The following is a 20,707-nucleotide window of genomic DNA, read 5'->3' as shown; positions in this document are numbered from 1 at the left end:
CAATACAAGCAGCATACAAGCATACATCCCAGCATACAGCTCAAGTGCAGTTCACACCAAACATCAACAGGTTGCATCAGAAGGACAAAACAGGAAAGCTGAGGTTCGTAAACAACTACCTCAGACACTCCTCCTAGGTGTGAGTCTGATAAAGCAGATTCTGCAGTTTCTAATCACTGTGAAACACAGGGAAGACCCAGCCTAACACATCCTATGCTATCAGACAAGCTGCAAATAAATTAATACCACCATCTAATGTTCTTGATTCAGATGCTTCCTCCTCCACCCCAGTTGTATTTACCATTCTGACTTACAAATACGGGCTCATAGGAAACTAACCCACATGACTGAGTATCGTAGACAATCCTAAAATGGGTGGAAAGGGTGGTGGGGGTATTGTATCAGCTTTGGGCCACATGTGATGTTCTTTCAACAAATTTGGAATCCTACTAACACAGTGCTTCTCAAACATAAATTTCACTTAGAGCATACTAACAGAAGGAGGAATATAGTTGCCTCTCCTTTCCCCAAATCATGTGGACAGAGCTATCTTTTATATATGAAACCATCAGCTCTGTGCTGGAAAGAGAGTCAAAAAACTGTAACTGACAGCATAAGGCCAGACAAACATTTTATTACCAGAAGCGGTCAGTGCCTAGCTAAATACCTTTTATGAATCAAAAGAACAGAACCACTGTACTGAGAAACAGTAACCTGACTCCATTATCTATGAAATTATTTCATCTCTCTTAGTCAGCTAATGCCCAAGACTTCACTACTTCAGTATAAGCAGCAGTCTTTTCAAGACAGGCAACAGAAGCACAGAGGTTATAAAGAGTAGAAAAATACTAATGATAGGAGCTATAGCACTCATGACACTCCTCCATCCAAAAATTAAAATAACTGATAAGTGAAAAATTACACAAATACTATCATCTGTCACAAACTCCTGAGTGATACAACTGATTCTATTCTACACTTCTCTCCCCAATTTGTTTCTAGCACTGTATTTAGCCAAATGGAAGAAAAGAATTTTTGTCCAAGTATTTTAATTTACGTCAATTCAGCCAATGTGACTACAGGAGGAGAAACCTCTTGCTGACAAAGGAGTACAAGAATGCACAGAACAACCCAAAGTAGGACTGTGAAATAATTTTATTGAAAATATTAATAACTACATGAAACAAAAGTATTGAAAATACTGCATACAACATACTATTTTACAAGATTAAATACATAATTATACATCATACTAGTTTACAGAATTCTACTTATATGTTTTAAACAAGATTTAAAAATGTCCTAGCAACGAGATCCTTCTAAATCTTGAGATTATTTTAAAAAAATAATAAAACAACAACAGGTGCCCTGCATTTCTGAGACAAATTTTGCTCACAATGAAGTGAGGATCTCACCATACCCACAGCTGAAAGCATGGACTTGAATTCCACACTAGAAGAACACAGGTCCAGAGCAGAGCCCATAATTTATTATCTAATTGCTAATACAGTCTTGCATTATGACAGACATAGCAACAGTGGAGGTATTTATCATCCTATTTCTAAAAACATTTGTTTGTTTGAGGTTTCCTTTATTTCTTTGGTTACCTAAACCCAATGGACCCTGCTGCACTGTGGGTTCTAAAAACATGTAAGAGAAGGTTCGTTTCCTCTGTGCCCTTTCGCATATACTAATTCCTCTTGATTCTTCGCCACACCTCTTCTTGGCATAGCAGACTAGATGCCCTGGCTTACACAACGTTCTGTTAAAGGCAAACAACAGTCTAGGAGCATTTCTACATGCCTTCTGGTATTACCTGTATATATTTCCCACTTATTCTGTAGATTAGGAGTAGTTTTTTTTCCTTTCTGTGTGGAGTACGTAGTTTAATAGTGTTTGGGGCTTTAAGTAATGCTAAAGGTCTGCAACATGGCAAGCATTTTAAACTCTGTATATCCTTTTTCTTCATTTTTTCCCTTCTGTTGTGCAGGTTGTGTGAACACCTCTTAACAAGTAAGCATTGCCTAATGTTATTTTCAATATTATCCACAATTACTAACCTTAAAACACAAGCAGTCTTAATGACACAAGTTATTTCTGCCAGATTATAAAAAAAACCTACTCCAACCAACCATGATAACTGAATCCAGAAGCATCTCCCGCCTCTGAGTCAGAAAGAACCACAGAAGCAGCTCACCAGCATTCTTACTGGGTTATTTTCTTTTCCTTTTATACAAAACACTAAAGCAGTAGGTAAAAATTGCATATACACTATGCAACAAGAGAAACATGTATCATACCAAGAACTAAAGAAAAACTTAAAACTTTCAGGTAAGGAACATTCAAATTTCTGGCCAGAATCTGGTATCTCTAGTCCCACTAAACAACCTATTTTCACCCAGCAATCAGATTGAAAAGTAAAGACATTATTTAAAGTGAAATAATTAAGAACAGAAAGAGATGCCAGCAACACAGGAGAATGATGCAATACCTAAGTGACCAAAAAAAAAACCATCCTCATGGCTAGTATATTCAGAGTACTGTCATAGTTTCAGGCCCACTCTATTAACTGTAGTAAATGCAAAGGTGCCCTGTTAGGCATAGTAAAGGTATAGTATACGTTTGCAAATAGAAGTATTTAAGGCATCTGGCAATGATGCAGGCCATACAGTGACTTGCAGTCTTAAAATGTATTGTAGACAAAACCAAACTAACAGCTAGCACACATGACTCCACTGAGTAACACAAAGCAGCAGCAATAAACGCACATATTAGATTGTTATCAGTGTTCAATGATGCAAAGGTGGACCTCTCAGTACCTCTATCAAAGAGTATCTTTCCAGAACAGAGCATCCGTTTTCTAAGAGAATCAGTATTTAGCTGGAAATCAGCTTGCTACTTAAATGTACGTAATTACTGTCCAGTGTGCAAGTTGAAGAACTGGGTGTAGCTAACACAAGTAACCACAAGCATTTTTATTATAAGGATATTCCTGCAGATAGTTTATGTAAGCGATCTATTTAAATCCTGAAGTAAGGCAATCCTACACTATGACAAAATAAGAAAGGAAAAGAACATGAAGTGCCAGCAGAATCCAGCACCTCCAAAATAAAACTAATCAGGCAACTGAAAGCTAACTCTAAATGCAGCACGATTAAGATTTCAGGTAGAAGACACAAAAATAACATCCTCTCTTTGCCTTAAAAAAAGAGCAAAGTCAGAATAGTCTGTAATTTTTCACATATTTGATACATCATGGTATTACGATTCCTGCATTTTTATTTTTTATCAGAACAAGTTCCAAGTTAAAACATACTGTCATCCATAGACTGAAGACAAGTATCATGCTGCCTTCTTTCCAAGCATACCACAACTGCAGATGAGATACGCAGCTTTAAAGTGCTTAAATGCCACAATAGACTTCAATGACAGTTCACAACAAACCTGTAACTTGTGACCCTTTTATTCTTAGTGTAAGTGGAAATTATATTACCACAGAATCAGCAAGAGCTTTGTTACCAAGTTCTGAACGTAAATTCAAACATTGCTCCTTCTGCTTATTAGGGACAATCTCATCATGCCAATTAACATATACCAGAACTCTCCTAACCAACAAGGGATTTACCCAAGTACCTTCAGTTTGGGAAATGGAGCATGTTATACGATGTGAAAGAACACCAGATGGGAAAAAAATTTCAGCACAAGATGTGGACTATTTGCACTTAAGCTGATAGAGCAAGTAGATCGCAAATCTCTCCAATAAAATGTTCTGCTTAACTCCTTCTTGGCCTGTAACATCTTGTAAAAAGAAATCCTCATAAGTAAAAGAAAGAAGACAGACTGATTGCACAAGCATCTTACAGAGATAGGGGAAAATTAATCTTAAGATTCCATAATTTTTTTTAAAAAAGTCCTTAGAATCACTGGTAACAAAATACAATTGCAACTTAAGCAAAGCAATATAGCTGCTATTTCAAATTTCCTATTTCATACTGTGATTGTCGTTCAGAGATTTAGCAGGCAGTCAGCATAAAGAACTCATTACCACTCCAGCAAGTTTTTACTGTGCAAGGAGCAGATGTAGCTGTCATAGACCTTGTATTACACAACCAAAATGATCCATGACAGTTTAATGCCAGCAGCATTGCTTTGCGCATCACCTGTGCCCCTCAATTCCCAAGTATTAACTGTCTTCTCTATTACAAGTCCACAGCTGAACATATGGCTACAGCCTGTATAAACTGTACAGTGCAGGATAAACACATACTCTTGTAAGAAGAACACGTTTTCTTCTTTTTACTTCCTATAGACATAGATACAGTTTATTTATAGCACATCACCTATGTAGATTTAAGGACAACAGTATTTGTTGAGGTGCCAAGTTGCAAATTGCTTTGCATATTTATTCTAACATCTGGGATTCAAATGCAAATCTATTCAGAAGCTAGTCGATGCATTTTTTTTCAGTCTACGTGACATACTGAACTAGACTCCATTTTGCCCCCGCTGCCCATAGATTTATCCACTATACATACAGATTACCATGCAAATACAATTGGTCACAATAGTGTACCCTGTCCTCTAATAAGGTACAGACTCCAAAGTATTGCATACAAGGAACAAAATTACTGACAGTATACTAGCAGAATAATGGTAGGGGAAAAGAAATAAAAAAGATTTAGAGGGGCTTCTCTGCAGATCATATATCAATTATGTTCTCTATAACTCAGCTGCATGAAAGTTTGTCTTTCCTACTGGTATAAGGTTTCTAATACGCAAAAGTTTTATTACATGAACAAGAACCATGTTCTTCAAACACTGCCAAATTTGAATCCCAAGAGGCAACTCGACATTCATCATTTGTTCAATACTACATATGTTGCAGACCATCTCTAACCAGTTTTTCCACTTCGATTTTTCCTGTATTCTACATGCCTAACATTGTGGTCTTCCACAAAATAATACTTCACTTTTTTACATACCATCATTTGTATAGCTGACTTACTATTAAATGGCTAAACAAAAGTTAAGATTTTCTTCACCTAGTATATTTCTATTCTTTCATTCACAGGAATAGTAATAGCAATAACAGGTTAATCTTTGAAAAAGTCATGAGATCAATACTTACTCCTTAAATATAAACAATTTCATTACCATGTTAACCTTAAAAGCTACTAAAAGCAAGACCAGTTACCAGATCTGGGCAGGAACGTCTAAGTTGTGGAAAGTGAAACCAACTGCACAACTGCTACAAAAAACCTGAATGACAGACAAAAAGAGAAAAGTACAAGTATCTTCACTACTAAATTAAAAAAGTGGAAAATCAGGAGAAACTAAAACCAATCCTGTTTTAAGCAAAACAGCAGAAACCAGATAAACTGTAAAGCAAGAAAAATTCCCCACATGTCAAACAGTTAAAATTACGGACAAGTAGCATTCATTTTTGAAAAAAACCACTGATTTCTTAATAAAACTTTTCCTTCCTAACTAGTGGGGAGCCAAGCTGCTTTACAAATCACATTGTACATGGCGATCTGAAGAACACTGCTTTAGAAAATCGGTGTGCTGTCATCTGCTAACAAGAAAAGGTTGCAAAATGGTGTTAGAAATAGTTATAGCATAAAAAGAACATATTCACATCCTGGCATTGTATAGGAGGTAAGACTTGCTTTCAAAATTGTTCTCCTGTAGAAGATGCCAAAAAACCCACGTTTTCTATGTTTTTGCAATGCTTTTCTCAACATTCACAGTTTTAAGAGACACACTTGCTAACTACCAAAAGGTCCAAGCAAAGAAAAAAATGTTGTCTCTAAATATCTCAGAAAAAAGAAAAAAATATTAACAATGTAAAGTAAAATGACAATAAGAGCACAATAATAAAGTGGTAAGGTGCCTATCAATACCTTTTCAAAAATTATTTTGACCTTCTAACCATCAAGTTCTGAAGTAATTCTCCAGCAAGAGTAGCAAGAATGTACAATCCTACGTAGTTTTTAAGATGCTTGAAAGAGTTACAAGAGCATTTAAATAAAGCAACCAAGAAGACCCACAGAGTTTTCTTCCAGTCCAATAAAGCTGCCTTAAGTTTCAGGTAAGTTTTGTCCCAGCTTTATATGGAAGTAACTGAAAGTATCAAGTCCTTCCCACCAAAGAGGGACACACACCCACAGTTCAGAAGTCTGGGTAATCATTAATGCAACTAGTAAGAAGGAACACTGGTAGAGGCCAATAAATTAGTTTGAACACAATAAAAATATATAAGCAAAGACTGCACTGTGATGATGCCCTTTTTCCCGACATTTTCTGTGCTAATGAAATTACGACTTAAAAGATGTAAACTTTTCAGACAAAATTTAAGGAGGGACCAGAATCTCTTAATTGGTCTTTTTGAGATGCAAGACTCAGCACGTTCTTCTAAATTCCGAGATGGTTTTGCAGCTCTCCATGGCAACCCAGGATGCACTCACCCTGCAGCCCGCCAGCAAGAACCTACCAGGAACTGCGCGTCAGGGTGAAAAAAAGCTTCTAAAGCAGAAGAAAAGCCACAGCTTCGAGGTGAGGTAAAATCCGCATCTTTGCAACCAGGGCAATAAAGGGATAAAGAAGAACTCTTGACCAACTATGCTCCCCCCACTGAAAGTCTGAATAAGCAAAAGGGGAAGGAAGTAGACCAGCAAAGGCTAGAGTCTAGTGGGTAAGTAAGACTAGGTATGGTACAATTTGAGTGTAGACACGCTAAAACACAACGTCTACCTCAAATTCTTGAAGGGTTTAGAGCTGGCTCCCCATATACTTCACAGTACGTTTGCTGGTCCTTTGGCTTCTGCTGTATTAATAACCTGTTTCGTTCCTTCCCCTTCCCTTAAACTTTTATCTGCTATTTACCATCCTTACTTATCTTGTTACGCACAACACACCTGATTAAAGATACCTGACGTGACGCCTTTTTGCTACCGACTGGCTTCAGAGAAGCGAGGGCGACCCCTCGGTGCCAGCCGGCGGCCGAGGGCCGGGCCGGGCCGCCTTGCTGCGCTCACAGACCAGCGAGCCCGCCGGCCGCCCGGAGTAACGCCGCGCCGCGCCGGGACGCCAGCCCCAGGCACAGCGAGCCGCTCCCCCAAGCCCCCGGTACAGCGCGTTTGTTCGCAACGCGCAGGCGCCCGGCAGCGGCCCGGCCGCAAAGGCCGCCACAGCCAAGCGGAGCCAGGGCCGAGAAGCCGTGGCGCGGGAGCAGGTGCTGCCCGGCAGCGGGGCCCGGCGCTCCCATCCGGGCCAGGCGGCCCCGCGCCGCACCCCCCCCCCCTTCCTCGTACCCAGCGCGACTCCGCCCCAGCCGGCGAGGGACCGGGGCCCCGGCCGCCCCTTCCCTTCGCCCCTACCTCACCCGGGCGCCGGGCCCCGCTCGGCTCCCGCAGCGATCGCCGCACCACGCGCAGCCGCAATTCGAACCCACCAATCCCCGCGCGCCCTCCCCCACGCGCGGCGGGGCCAACGGCTGCCCGCCAGGACGCTATGCGCACGCCCCGCCCCGCCCCGCCGCCGGGAGCCGCGTCGTTTGTACGGACCGGGTTGGGGGGGGCGAGGGGAGGCTCCGCGCCCGGCGGCGGCGGCGGCGGCGGCCCGGCGGAGGGCGGGTGCGTCGGGGGCCCGAGCAGGACCCTAGCTGGCAGTCTCGGTTACGCTCTGAGAGTTTAGAATGTGTTTTTGTGGAAATTCAGGACACAGGCAACGGGAACGCACCGTTCGCCCGACAATCTCGGAACAAGAGGGAAAGGGGTACGGACAAATCGCTGCAAAAGTAAATGGAATTCTATTCGATTTTTTAATCACAAGAAAAAGTTACTGTTAAAGGGGTAGTAGGCGAGGAAGTGGAATACCTTTCGCCACCCCTTCCAGTTGTTTTCACTGGAAAAGTTAGATGGGAAAGGTTTGTCATTTGTCCCTGTTCCCCTGTATCGTTATTAGGGAGAGGCCTTCTGCATGACGTGGTACTCAGGTATCTCTAGCACGTGACAGGATTCAGCTAATCCTTGTGGGTTCTGAAATTATGCATGTGTTAAAAAATGAAGAACCTCATTTTGAAATACCACTAGGAGTAGAAGCAGTTCCCTGGGAATTGTGGAGTACCTCGAGTGAGGATGTGACATTATTGCTATCGGCAGAGCCGGTGGTAATAAAACAAAAGGAGGGACTCCCCCCTCCATTAAACAGTGTCCTATTTGTTGCAGATGCAATCCCAAGCATTCAAGAACAACTTGAATTTTTCCTGAAAAAAAGGAATTCTCAGAGAATGCCAAAGCCTGTATAATGGCCCAATTTTACCTGTAAGTAAGCACAGAATAGATGAAGATGGGGATCTAGAGTACAGATTTGCTCAGGATCTTCATGCGGTGAATGAGCATGTTACCTCATCCGATAGTTCTAGAGCCTAATTTAATATTTACTCAGTAACACCATGGGCAAACTGTTCTAATGATCTGCAAAACTTCAGTTTTCCAGGACGTTCTACTTCAGTTTGTGATGACCTTTCTAGCTAGTCATACAGAAGAAGAATGTGTGACAGACACTCAATACCTGCATATACGGCTAGCAAAAGAGGGATGCTGTGCATCTCTATGCAAATGACAACTTTGTCTAGGACAGCTCATTATCCTTGTACTCTAGATCCAGTGTGGGGAGGAGGCAGCGGGGCTTGCTACCGGCAGAGGGGCTGCTTCACACGCAGGCAGCTGCCACTCTGGAGGGGAGCTGGAGTTTGGCTTGTGGCCGGGGTGACGGTGCTTTGCCACTTCTTCGCAAGTCCTGAAGGCGTTGCAGGCAGAGAGCAGCTCCTCCTACAGCACGTAATGCCAGCCAGTCCTGCCGGGACCTAAATAACTGCAGCAGTGTCAGAAGCAGAGCGCAGCAATAAAGGCATTGAATGGTTTGAAAAGGAAACGTACCAGTCCGGTCCATGACCAGAATTAAAGGTATTTTCAGTGCCTTTATGAAGATTCGTGTTGTTTGTTCTTTTATTCAACATCTCAATTCAAGGAATAAGTGATTACTTGGCCCTACACAAAGACACACTTTTCAATACTATATAAAGAGTAGCTGCTAAAACGGGAACTGAGTCTTCTGTTTATTACTGTAGAAGACAGAATTACTGGACTTACTATCAGGTCTTTGAGTGACACTTCAGATGACTGCCTTTTGTGGTTGTCTTGCCCTGAAATTACCTCTACCCATGGAATAAATTTGACCCTGTAACACAAAAACTGTTACACAGCTGATGTCTTTAGAACAGAATCCTTTAGGCTGGAAAAGACCTTTAAGTCCGGTCATTAACCTACCACTGCTAAGTCCAGCACTAAACCATGTCCCAAAGTGCCACATGTACACAACTTCTAAATGCCTCCAGGGATGATGACTCAACCGCTTCCCTGGGCAGCCTGTTCCAGTGCTTTACAATCCTTTCAGTGAAGAAATTTTTCTTAAGATCCAATCTAAACCTCCCATGGTGCAACTTGAGGCCATTCCTTTCATCCTGTCACTTGTTACTTGGGAGAAGAGAGGTACCCCCAACTCGCTGCCACTTCCTTTCAAGGAGCTGTAGAGAGCGATAAGGTCTCCCCTGAGCCTCCTTTTCTTCAGGCTGAACACCCCCAGTTCCCTCAGCTGCTCCTCATCAGACTTGTTCTTCAGAGCCTTCAACAGCTTCAGTGCTCTTCTTCAGACAGGCTCCAGCACCTCCATGTCCTTACAGTGAGAAAACTGTAACAGGATCCAAGGGGTGGCCTCACCACTGCAGGAGTACAGGGGGACAATCACTTCCCTAGTCCTGCTGGCTACGCTATTTCTGATACAAGCTAGGATGCTACTGGCTGCCTTGGCCACCATTTCATCTTTCCTCTAGAATATAGACTCAGAACATGGCATATGGCAGCATGAACTGGCTGTCAAAGTTAATCAGTGCCAGAGGGCACTTGCATTTGTCATGAAAACAAGTTTTGAAAGCCTGTCCTTGAGTCAGCCGTAGAATTAATGATGACCAATTTATTACAGACAGAAATTCTGCTTAATAGTATCAGGTTTATTGAGCACTGTGACACCTCTGGTGATGGGAGAACCTTGCAGACAAAGGTATTACACGATACATACAGAATCTGACTTCTCAGGTCCAGTAAGATCTGCTGACCAGATCTGCAGACTGGCCCTTCACAGCCACGTGAACATCTATGACTGTGTTTCAGAGCACCCTGGGTTATTACCTGGAGTGCAAGGCTGGACCAAGGCAGGGCTGTGTCACACACATGATGCTGAGCAGACACTGAGAACAAAGCCCAGACACTCCAACGGTTCTGCAGGAACAGCCTTTCCTTATGGGACCCCATCTAGCTGTGAAGGCTACTTTTAGTCCCTGCAGAGCACTCACTGGAGCTCCTATGTCTGGAAACACGTTCTGAGACCTCTGAGATGGCTATGCTCATGGCAACCTGGGTTCACAGGTTCTACTGGCTTTAGTTCCACGTGAAAGCAACTGTCTGCTTACAGACCCAAGCTGGCCAAAAAACCAGTACAGATACATTCATATGGTATGTGAAAGACTGCATTATTTGAAAACAAAATGTCCTTTAGAGCATCAAAGTAAAATATTATGATAGGTCTTACATCATCCACAGCATCTTGACAGTCTGCATTATACTCTGATGCCACTCCCGTGGCTCTACAGAACATGCTATATCCCCTCCTGAAGTCTGAAATCATCTCTCCCCATCAAACAGGGATTTATTATCAGATTTTAGAAAAAGTAAGATGGCAAACGTTTACGATTTAGAAAGACCAAAGACTGAAAGGTGCAATACCTGTAAATATGCCTCCAACGATGGCACAAACTCCTATGAGAAAGTGTGTAAAGGACCTAGAATGAGGCAAACTATTTGAACAACCAGCATGAGCTCAGATACCAATATGTCAGATAAGTAACAATTAACTAATACAAACTAATTCATAATTATCATAATACTCATCATAGCAGATAAGTATGCATTATGTAATTATTAAGAGGTGACGACTAACAGATTTAACAACTAAATAACCCCTGTTGGCTACAGAATAGAGTTTGATGCTGATACTTTTACTGAGCAGCATTGAGTAGCGTTAGAGCAGTGTGCTCTAAGGAGCTCAACGGCAACACTAGGAGACAAGTACTGAATTTATAAACCTAAAGATGGACTTTTAACCACCAAGATTTTATCCATTCCTACACAGGCAGAATGTACAGCAAGCTGCTGTAACACAAAAACTACATCCCTAAGCACATGTTAATACATTTAAAGGTATAGACATTGGCTGTCCCTCATTATGATCCTAAAATATGGGACAGCTGCAACCCCCTCCATTCCCCTGCAATTACATGCCTATGATTAATGGAGGACCCGGAAAGAAGAAAGAGGTTCCATACTGACTATGACATGCAGAAAAGCCACAGTAAACGCAGAGTAAGTAACCAGTTTGGATCAGTGTGGGTACTGCTGTAGGTGCTGGTGAGATGCGTATGCTATATAAATCATCTTCCTGTTAAAAAAAAAAAAAGACTTTGAGGAAATTTTTCTGAACTGAGAACCATTATATCAGACTTCTGCTCAGTACACCAGTTCCCTTCATCTTGATAGTAGAATAAAAAGTTTCAGGTAATATCAGAAAAACCCCAATCCTTTTCAGATGTTCACAGTGCGAGGCATCTGGGAGTGCCTCTTCCTCTCCACTGACTGGGAAGGGGCTTGGATGGCTTTCAGGCATTAGCACTGTCATGTCTAAGTGAGGATGGAGTTTTAAGCTATGCAAAAATCAATGGAGGGTGAATGAAATGGACTGAAAGGTCTCTTACCTGTGTTTCTCTGTCAACTTCGCCATCATGGGTTGTCATTGTTGAGACAGACACAACATACAGAGAATTGTGCTCAAAAGCCAAAAGGCCCCGTTTATCATTCTTACAAACCTTTTTATATTTTCTCTTAAGAGTGCATGTCTGTACATGATTGGTTCACTCAGAGACCACCAGTTCATGACTGGATGGCCTTTTCTTTGATGCATCCGTGATACACTTCTTCGACTTGTACATCTGGCAGTTCCTTTATCTTGTTAACTCAGCTCTTCTTGGGACTTCCCAGACTTTTCATGGGTACACGGGTATCTGTTCAAGGCTAAGCTCATACTGCGATCCCTCAGACCAGCTAAGGTTTCCCACAATTACCCCTTTTTCTATTTGTGTTACAAAAATTGTCTGTGTTCTCTGCTGCAGGGCCCATTGCAGCAGAGACACAAGACATGGCAACATCAATAACACAACTACAACAATGAACAAAATCAACAACCCGGTTTTTATCAGAGACAGCAACCACCTTTAAACAGTCCCCATCCTTTAAACAAGTTATTCAACCAATCCCATCCATCATCTACTTGTAATTTCTTCACTCATCTTTCAGAAGCTGAACACTTTTACGTATTGACTCAGAGTGATCCGATAAATTCATACAACACATTCCCTCAAAGTCTTCACATCCATGTCCCTGTACCAACAAGAAAAAAATCAATAGCAGCTCGATTTTGTAGCGATGCATGACGAACAGAATCAACATCTGCTAATAAGCCAGAAAGAGCAGTGTTTGTAGCATTACTTTCTTTAGCAAGCCAACAACCTAACTTGTTAAGTGAATTAAGAGCATGTGCTGTTCCTATAGAAGGGACTAAAGAAGGAAGTATATATGCTGCACTGCATTCCAAAACTCAACCTGAGAATTACAGTCTGTTGAGAAATCTGCACTGCACTGTTTTTGAGTGTGTTGCTGTTTCCACATCCTAACCGTGGAGTCATTGGGGTGAAGAAAGGAAAGTTTACCAAATGTACAAGGTCCCCCTATTGCCCTACTCTGAATTCCCATCCAAGCTCTGTTCCCACAAATCAAAAATGTGTTTTTCAAAAGGCCAGCAAGGACTGTACTGGATTTGACTGTTCTAGGTGCAGTATAACTGCACCATGCAGACTCATTTCAATAGATTGTCGAGCTACTAGTTAAGTCAATACCCATTGTTTCATTCGAGTCACTAGGCCACCTGGTAAACTTTAAATAAAAACACATGGGAGCTTTTACAGTTCCTAATAATTCCAGTTCTTGGGCTCTTAATGGGAGGGCCGGGAAGTTCTGAATTTTATCAAGCCCGCTCCCTGAATCATTCTTTCTCTACCACTGAGCACCTTCACCCCCTGTTAATCACCAGGTGGCATCATACCACCACTTCAGTTCCCAAATGCCCGGACTGACGCAAGCCCCTTGTACAGTATGATTATACAATGAATCCCGTTCCATCTCAGTGAAAGGAATGTCCACCAGGCATGTTCAGAATGGGTTCACTGGGGTAGTCATGGCAACACACAGTGTAGATTGATTGGTTGCATTGGTGAGGATGAGCCAGACGTCGGTATCAGGTAGTGCAGGCGGATGATAATAGCCATCACTTCTGTAGATCATCCAGGGCAAGCTGAATGCAGCGAGCAGGAACACACCGGGGGCCACTATCTGTGGAGACACAAGCATACCCTCTTCCCCAGGTTAATAAATCACATGGAGGTGACCACCAACTGCTCTGCAGGTCCTTTCACCTTAACCTTAACGCCAGGGGAGACAGTGGTCATTTTACATAGGGACTCAAAGTGGTGAACCATAGGTGGTTATATTAACAAAATTCAGCACATACATGGCTTTATTAAGCTATGCTTCAGGGGATTCACCAGTCATTCCCCCTTTTTGTTTTTGAAGAAAGCGTCTGAGTGTGCTGTGTGCACATTCCACAATGCTCTGTCCGGTAGGAGAATTAAAGATACCAGTGATATGGGTAACCCCCCAAAGCTGTAAAAAAGCTTTCACTTATGGAAACATAAGCAGACCATTATCGGTCTTAATTTGATGCAGAACATCACATACAGCAAAAGCTCATTGCCAATGTCAAATGACATCACAAGCTATTTCCCCTATGTGTGTGTGGTAGCTACTATGACTGATGAAAATGTGCCAATAGACACATGCACATATTTCAATTTACCAAATTCTCCAATGTGGGTAACATCAGATAGCCAAATCTGCAAAGCTTGCAGACCTCTAGGGTTCGTACCATAATATGCAGGTACGTGTTGGCCCTGACAGTCAGGGCAGGCTGCAGCAATAGAACGGGCCTCTGCAGTTGTTAAATGAAACTGACGTTTTGAGGCACGAAAGCCATGATGTAAAAACCGATGGGATTCAATTACTTGCTGTTTCACTTTAGGCACTGGTCCCATTGTTACAGCTGAGACCAACTGGTCTGCCCGTGCATTACCAGCTGCCACAAATCCAGGCAAAGTGGTATGGCTTTTAATATGCAAAACATAATATGGTTGTGATCTTTTCTGAATTGTCAGCCATAATAGCTGCGGCACACCAAATAACAAGGCGTTACGCACATCCCCCAAGATTGCCTTATCCAGTCATCGTAACAACCCCACTACATATACAGAGTCTGTAACAACATTCACTGCACAAGTAAATTGTTGGAATGCCAAAGTAACCACACAAAGTTCAGCAATCTGAGGGGAGTCTTCTTGTTGTTCAAGTATGTGTTGCCATTGACGAGCATCACACCAGACAACAGCTGCCTTTCCGGTCTTTCCTGACCCGTCTGTAAATACTGTAGGACCTGTCACAGGTTCCTTTTGATTTAGTTGTTTCTGGCCAATACGAATCTGACTTCCCAATCTACATGATGGATGAAAGGGAAGATAATACTCAATTTGTCTTGTATAATTTGTCAATGCAGCTTGCAATGCTGAACTGTTAGCTAGACACCACTCAAAATAGTCTACCTGCACAGGTAATACAGTTCTTTCCGGGTCTCTTGCCAACAGCTCTGAGCATCTCATTCAGGTCTTAATGATGATTTGTGCCAATAAATCAAATAGGCCAGGAGCAGTTTTTCTGTTATGACAAGGCAGGAAAGCCCATTCCAATAAATGAAGTGGGTCTTCCCAATCAGAGTTCCACTGTACAATCATTGCAAATGGTATCATGTCATCAATTAAAACAAATACCTGTACTGCAACAGTCATTTCAATTCTCCAAACATGCTTGTCCTGTATTGCCCATTCCACCATCTCAACTGTTTGCTTTGCTTCAGGGGTTAAGGACCACGGTGCTGCAACATCAGTGTCCCCTTTTAATAGTTCTAAAAGAGGCCTCAGCTGTGATGAAGTCAGGCCTAAATAAGGTTGTATCCAATTGATAATTCCTGCTAATTTCTGTGCATCATTCAAGGTTTTTACCTCCATCATTAACTGGATCACTTGTGGCTGCACAGCTCGGCCAAGCACCTGCGTGCCTAAGTGAAGCCATGGCCGCTCGGTGCATTGCACCTTCTCTGGCGCCACAGCAGGCCGTACTGCTCCAGTGAAACTCGCGTGTCGGGTTCCATTGCTGACAACACTGGAGATGTTGGAGCAGTCAAAAGGATATCATCCATACAATGATACCAGTACCCTGCTGAATATTTTTCCCCAATTGGGGTCAAGGCCTGAGCAACAAACCATTGACAAATGGTGGGTGAATTTTTCATTCCTTGCAGAAGCACTTTCCAGTGATACGTCTGTGTTGGTTCAGCATGATTAATTGACAGAACTGTAAAAGCAAACTTTTCCATATCATTCACATCTAACAGAATTGTAAAAAAATAATTCTTTAGATCAATCACAACAATTTCCCATAGCATGGGGATCATTGTAGGTGAGGGCAATTCTGGTTGTAATGCTCCTATTGTTGCCATCACCTCATTGATCTGACAAATCATGCAATAATTGCCATTTTTCTGATTTTTTCTTAATTACAAACACTGGGTGTTTCATGGGTTATAAGATGGTTCAATGTGACCTGCAGCTAATTGTTTTGTTACCAAATTTCGCAGGGCTACAAGTTTTTCATGATCGAGGGGCCACTGATCCAGCCAGACCAGCTTTCCTGTTAACCATTTCAAAGCCATTGTGGGTCTTTCCATGCCCTGCAACACAGCGGTCCCTAGTGAAAATCCATAGTTATCTGAACTCCCCATTGTGACAAACAGCCTCTTCCTCATAAATTCAGAGGGGCCACAGTCACATAGGGTTGAACAGCAGCCTTTTGTCCTTCTGTATTGGTGATAAGTACCAATTTTGCTGCCATGAGGCTGTCTGCGATTCCCCCCAGGCCCACAACTCCTTGCATGGTGGAGATTACAGGTCAAGAGGAAGGCCAGTTTCGTTAGGAAAGAGACATCTGCATCTGTATCCAATAGTCCAGTTACCTTCAACGATGTTGGTGATGCCTGATCCATAGACAGTACACACATCATTTGCAGTCGACTGTCAGACAGCTCTATGCTATCCGGGTTTTCTTGAAGGCCCAGTCTCGTCACCTGTATGCTTCTCTGACATCATCACAAGTATTACAACACCTACAAAAGCACAAGTATCATCTCCTCATCTTTATAACGAGACAGAGACACTCCAGCTCAGGACTCGAATCCCTGGTGGATCTTATTTCAACAAATCAATGATGCAAACAGGGTCTAAACACTGAAAGGTGATCTAATGCTCCTGAAGGAGCTTGAGCTTCCTGACATACTTTTTGAGATTTTGGCACGAGGATACAAGCTGTTTTAATGCAGCACTTAAGTCTGAAGAGGGCTTTAGCTGTCCATTCAGACAGCCAAGTCAATCCTCAGCAAAGAAATTTGCTGCGGAAATGACATCAGTGTCCCACAGCTCTGAGCATCTTAGAACTTTCCCACGTGAACAAAGCATCTGCCTGTTTCTGTTCCTCCCTTCCTCTGTTTTTAGGGCAAGACTGCCAACATCACAGGAAGGGTTAATGGCAAACTTTCTTCATTGCTCTTCTACCTCCGGACAACATCTTGGTCACCAGAAAAAACAACTGTCTGTCTTGGTTCCGTGTTGTGCTGGACAAAAAAAAAAAAAGTTGAAGTCTGGAATCATAAATCCCTTAAGATGGAAACATCTCTGGGGAAGGATGCAACTTGACAGATGGATCTAAGTAAGTTAGTACAGAGACAATAATAGCAAAGGATAGTCCAGAACCTGTGGACTGTCACGAATCCATTCTTACACAAATTTGCAGGTAAAATGAATGAGAAACACTGAATGACACCCATCGTTTGTGTGAGTGATAGGTGTCTGGTCTTTGCTCCCATAAGGATGCAAAGCCTGCAGCAGAAGCGAGAAGGCAAAGCCATGACCAGGTTTTATTCCAAGACAGCTCACAGAACGGCAACATAATTTACACAGCTCCACTCTGGACACCAAATAATCCCAGAAAAGGTTCTGTTTGCTGAGATACAGTCTTTGTGCTACTGCCCTTAAACAGACGTGCAGACAAAACAGACAACCTAACCCTACATGCTCTTAACAATCATGAGTGCTGCACAGGCATACTAAAACACAACAGTTCGCACCATTCTCTGAACAGGTGCCCAGGAGGATTTCATGGCACAAATCTTCACAGACATTTTGGAAAAAAAAAAAAAGACAACCCACGTATGCCACATTAACTGTACGGATTCAAGCACTAAGAAGATGTAAAGGTTACCTAATGTCCTTTGACTCTGCCCCATAACAGCTTTCACAGCAATCAGCATCTAAAGTATTTGGATCAAACACCTTTCCTTCTTCTTTCCCCAGTTCTAAGACAAAATAGGATTCAAAGTGACGAGGCATGTCTAGCAACAGTATCTTGTACTTCTGCTCTATGCACAGAAACTGTTCTACACATGAATGAAATGATTTTGTGTCAGAAGCTGCGTATCCTGCACCCGAAGCTCACCTGAAAGAATGCAGAGCCTGTTGAGCTGCAAAGTAAGATCAAGCAGAGTAGCATTTGTCATCTGAAGAACACCCTCCACTGAAAGAACCAGCCACCTGAAAGCCTTTGTTGGAGCACTGTTCAGATGTTACTTGCACAAAGGCTTTGCTGAAACTTTGTCTAAAGCAGACCCAAACAGCAAATTGCAACTGATACAGGACCTGTTACACAAACAACATTTTAAATAGCAGACAACAGCACCTAACGCATAATTCTGCCCCAAGATACGTAGGGAACACAGTTATACATTGCTGTGGAACTAGATCAGAGATGGAATCTCCCAAGCGGAAAACTGACACTCAGTCCTCCAGAAAAAACGATGCTGACATTGCACACACATTAACCACTGGCTTACTAGAAATCTCCAAGGAATTTCTGTCTTCGTCACGACTTTACAATTCTGCCAGTGTCTGTGCCACCTGTGTGTTGAATGCGCAGCTGCAGTACAGCTGGGGCACAAACTCATGGAGTTTTATGTTCTTAAGTGCAGAAGGCTGCAGAGAGACTCGTAAAAGAGGAGATGAGAGCTGGTGACAGCTGAAACCCGCCAAAGGGCAAGACATGCCTCCAGAAAACTCAAACAGGACCTTTGTTTTTCCAAGAACCAAAACAAATACCAAAGGTCTGCGAATTTTGGAGCTTGGAATAAGTGAGCCAAGGAACTGCACGTCTAAAATTTTGAAAAACATGGGTTCTTATTAGAAGAGGCCCCTTAAAACCAGGCTGTTTCACTCACAAATCCTGAAGGACAGGACCAAGTCTTCTGGGTTACAGAAGCCCTCTAAGGCTCACTCTCTAGGTACCGCGGCACTACCCTCTTACAAGCCTTGAAAAGGTGGCTTCTTGGATAACTAAGGCTAGGGCAGGTGATAAGTCAGACACTGCCGAGGGGACAAAATGTTATCGGGACCCTCTTTGTTGAGATTGGAAAGTATAACAGGTAGACAGAAATGAGTATTGAAGACATCTGTATTAGCCACAGAAAAAAAGAGATTTTAATTAGAAAGCATGAAATATGCATGAAAATCAATCATTAACCTCGCTTCTTTGATCAAATACTTTATGGTAGTTATGATCAAGCAAATAAAAACTTTTAGGAAAATATACCCATTCTTAAACAACGGTATGAGACTTAAATTTCTACAGCTTACAACATTCAAACAAGTTGAAAGTACACTTAGGAATTCAACCAGTATGGGTTTTGTTCCTGTAGTTACACTAGAAGATAGTGTCAGGAAGAATGCTGCTTAATAATTTCTACTCTTTGTCAAAGCCATGATTCCTGCCATTTGAAGAACACCTGTACAACACACGGAATCTTTCAAGATACAGCAACCAGTAACAGCTTTCTGAATGTAATCAGTAGCTGCCTGTCAAGTTGTCTCAAAGAGCACCCAGAGGCACTGCACACAGCTTGGATACTATAAAGAAACTGCAGTACATGAAACCCCACATGCAAAGTTTCTTGCCGTTAACATGGTCCTCAGCTTGCATGCAGATATGACACATGACACAGGAAAACTCTGTCCATGTTAAAAGGAAGGAAACAGTAAGAACCACCCATAAAAAATCCAATCCTCTATTGTCATTCAATGGAAATGAATGAGATGACATCCCGGCACAGAATGCAACCTACCACAAATCTTTAAGCCATTAACTATTTTAGTGTAACTATGATCAGGAAAAGCCTCCACATACTACTCCATAATATTTAGGTATGCTTTGTTAAGTTTAAGGTCAATGTTAAAGAAAGTGTATTTTTAACTAAGAAATTTAAAGTGCCGAAGCAGCTAAGTGGCAGAACCAGGCCTTGTCCCTAGCGTAGCCCTAATCCAAGGCTGGTTTAAAACCCAGTCCAGTCAGTCAGTGGGAGAACAGAGAAACAATAGACGACCAATTTGTGCACACAGGTGCTCTCAGAAACGCAGGCGTTTTTAGAAAAAATAGTATATGAATTGCTTGTTCAAAGACTAAGCACGCTTGAAGGAGTGTGTGAGTTAAAGCTGGCAGAAAGAAGATCACGATCCAAGGAGGAGCCTGGAACCAAGGCAGAGCCTGGAAACAAGGAGATGAATCACCTGGGACAGAGTCAGGCGATGGATTTGCAGAACCGACAGGACCAAAGGAAACTGCTACAAACTTCAGATGTTGACTAATGGTTTGATAAGTGTATATAAGCTGTGCTGTATCGCTTGGTTCTCTGCCACTCACTGGGGTGGTGGCCCAGCTCTGAGTTGTGACTAAAGAAAGCCCAGTGGTACCTATGACTGTGTAAATTTTTCCTTTAACAGTCAATACTGCTGTAGTTGCCATTTAAATAACTGACTGAACATCAAGTGTTACTAATAGAAACTGATAACCATAGAGTTTCATGAAGATGGGTGGACACTTCCAATCCAACATGCCACAGTGGTTATGGAAATCCAACTAGCCACATCCCTTTTCCAGACAGCAGAAGAAATTGCTTGTTGCATGCAATGGAACTTGATTGCTTTCAAAATGCCTCTTCTGGATGAGATGGTTTGCTCCCTTCAGGTTTTCCTTCCTCTCTGTTGATAATATAAGGAGTGAGAGCAATTGGTTCAGACCAAGTAATCCCAGTTGAGGCTGGCAACGTAAGGCAGGAGGCCTATGTGTGTTAACAGAGAATTAGATACAGAAAAGTGGGGTTTATCCCCAGACATTACATTCGTAACGCCACTGAATACAGAAAGGCTGCTAAGTGACACAATAGTAAGAACGCAATCACCACATTCCCATGACAACAGAAGGTCTTGTACCCTACCCAC

At 42.3% G+C, this 20,707-nt stretch overlaps 1 protein-coding gene and 1 long non-coding RNA gene across 2 annotated transcripts in view; both read right to left on the bottom strand.

Annotated features, from left to right (window-relative positions):
- The window catches only part of GPSM2 (G protein signaling modulator 2), a 30,898-nt gene extending 23,423 nt beyond the window's left edge, over window positions 1–7,475 (bottom strand). Inside the window, exon 1 of the mRNA XM_055815587.1 lies at window positions 7,380–7,475. The gene's annotated coding sequence lies outside the window, so the exon portion shown is untranslated. The remainder of the gene's footprint in view (window positions 1–7,379) is intronic.
- A 1,494-nt stretch (window positions 7,476–8,969) lies between these two features.
- Window positions 8,970–17,009, bottom strand: LOC129785268 (uncharacterized). The gene is made up of 2 exons (XR_008749054.1): window positions 10,845–17,009; window positions 8,970–9,784 (listed from the first exon to the last, which is right to left on the bottom strand). It is a non-coding gene; the product is annotated as an uncharacterized LOC129785268 (long non-coding RNA).
- Window positions 17,010–20,707: the final 3,698 nt, after the last annotated feature.

This window comes from Falco peregrinus, chromosome 10 (genome assembly GCF_023634155.1).
Source record: "Falco peregrinus isolate bFalPer1 chromosome 10, bFalPer1.pri, whole genome shotgun sequence".
In the NCBI taxonomy this organism is placed as follows: Eukaryota; Metazoa; Chordata; class Aves; order Falconiformes; family Falconidae; genus Falco; species Falco peregrinus.
The sequence above is the reverse complement of the archived record's forward strand: the minus strand, read 5'-3'. Positions and strand labels throughout refer to the sequence as shown.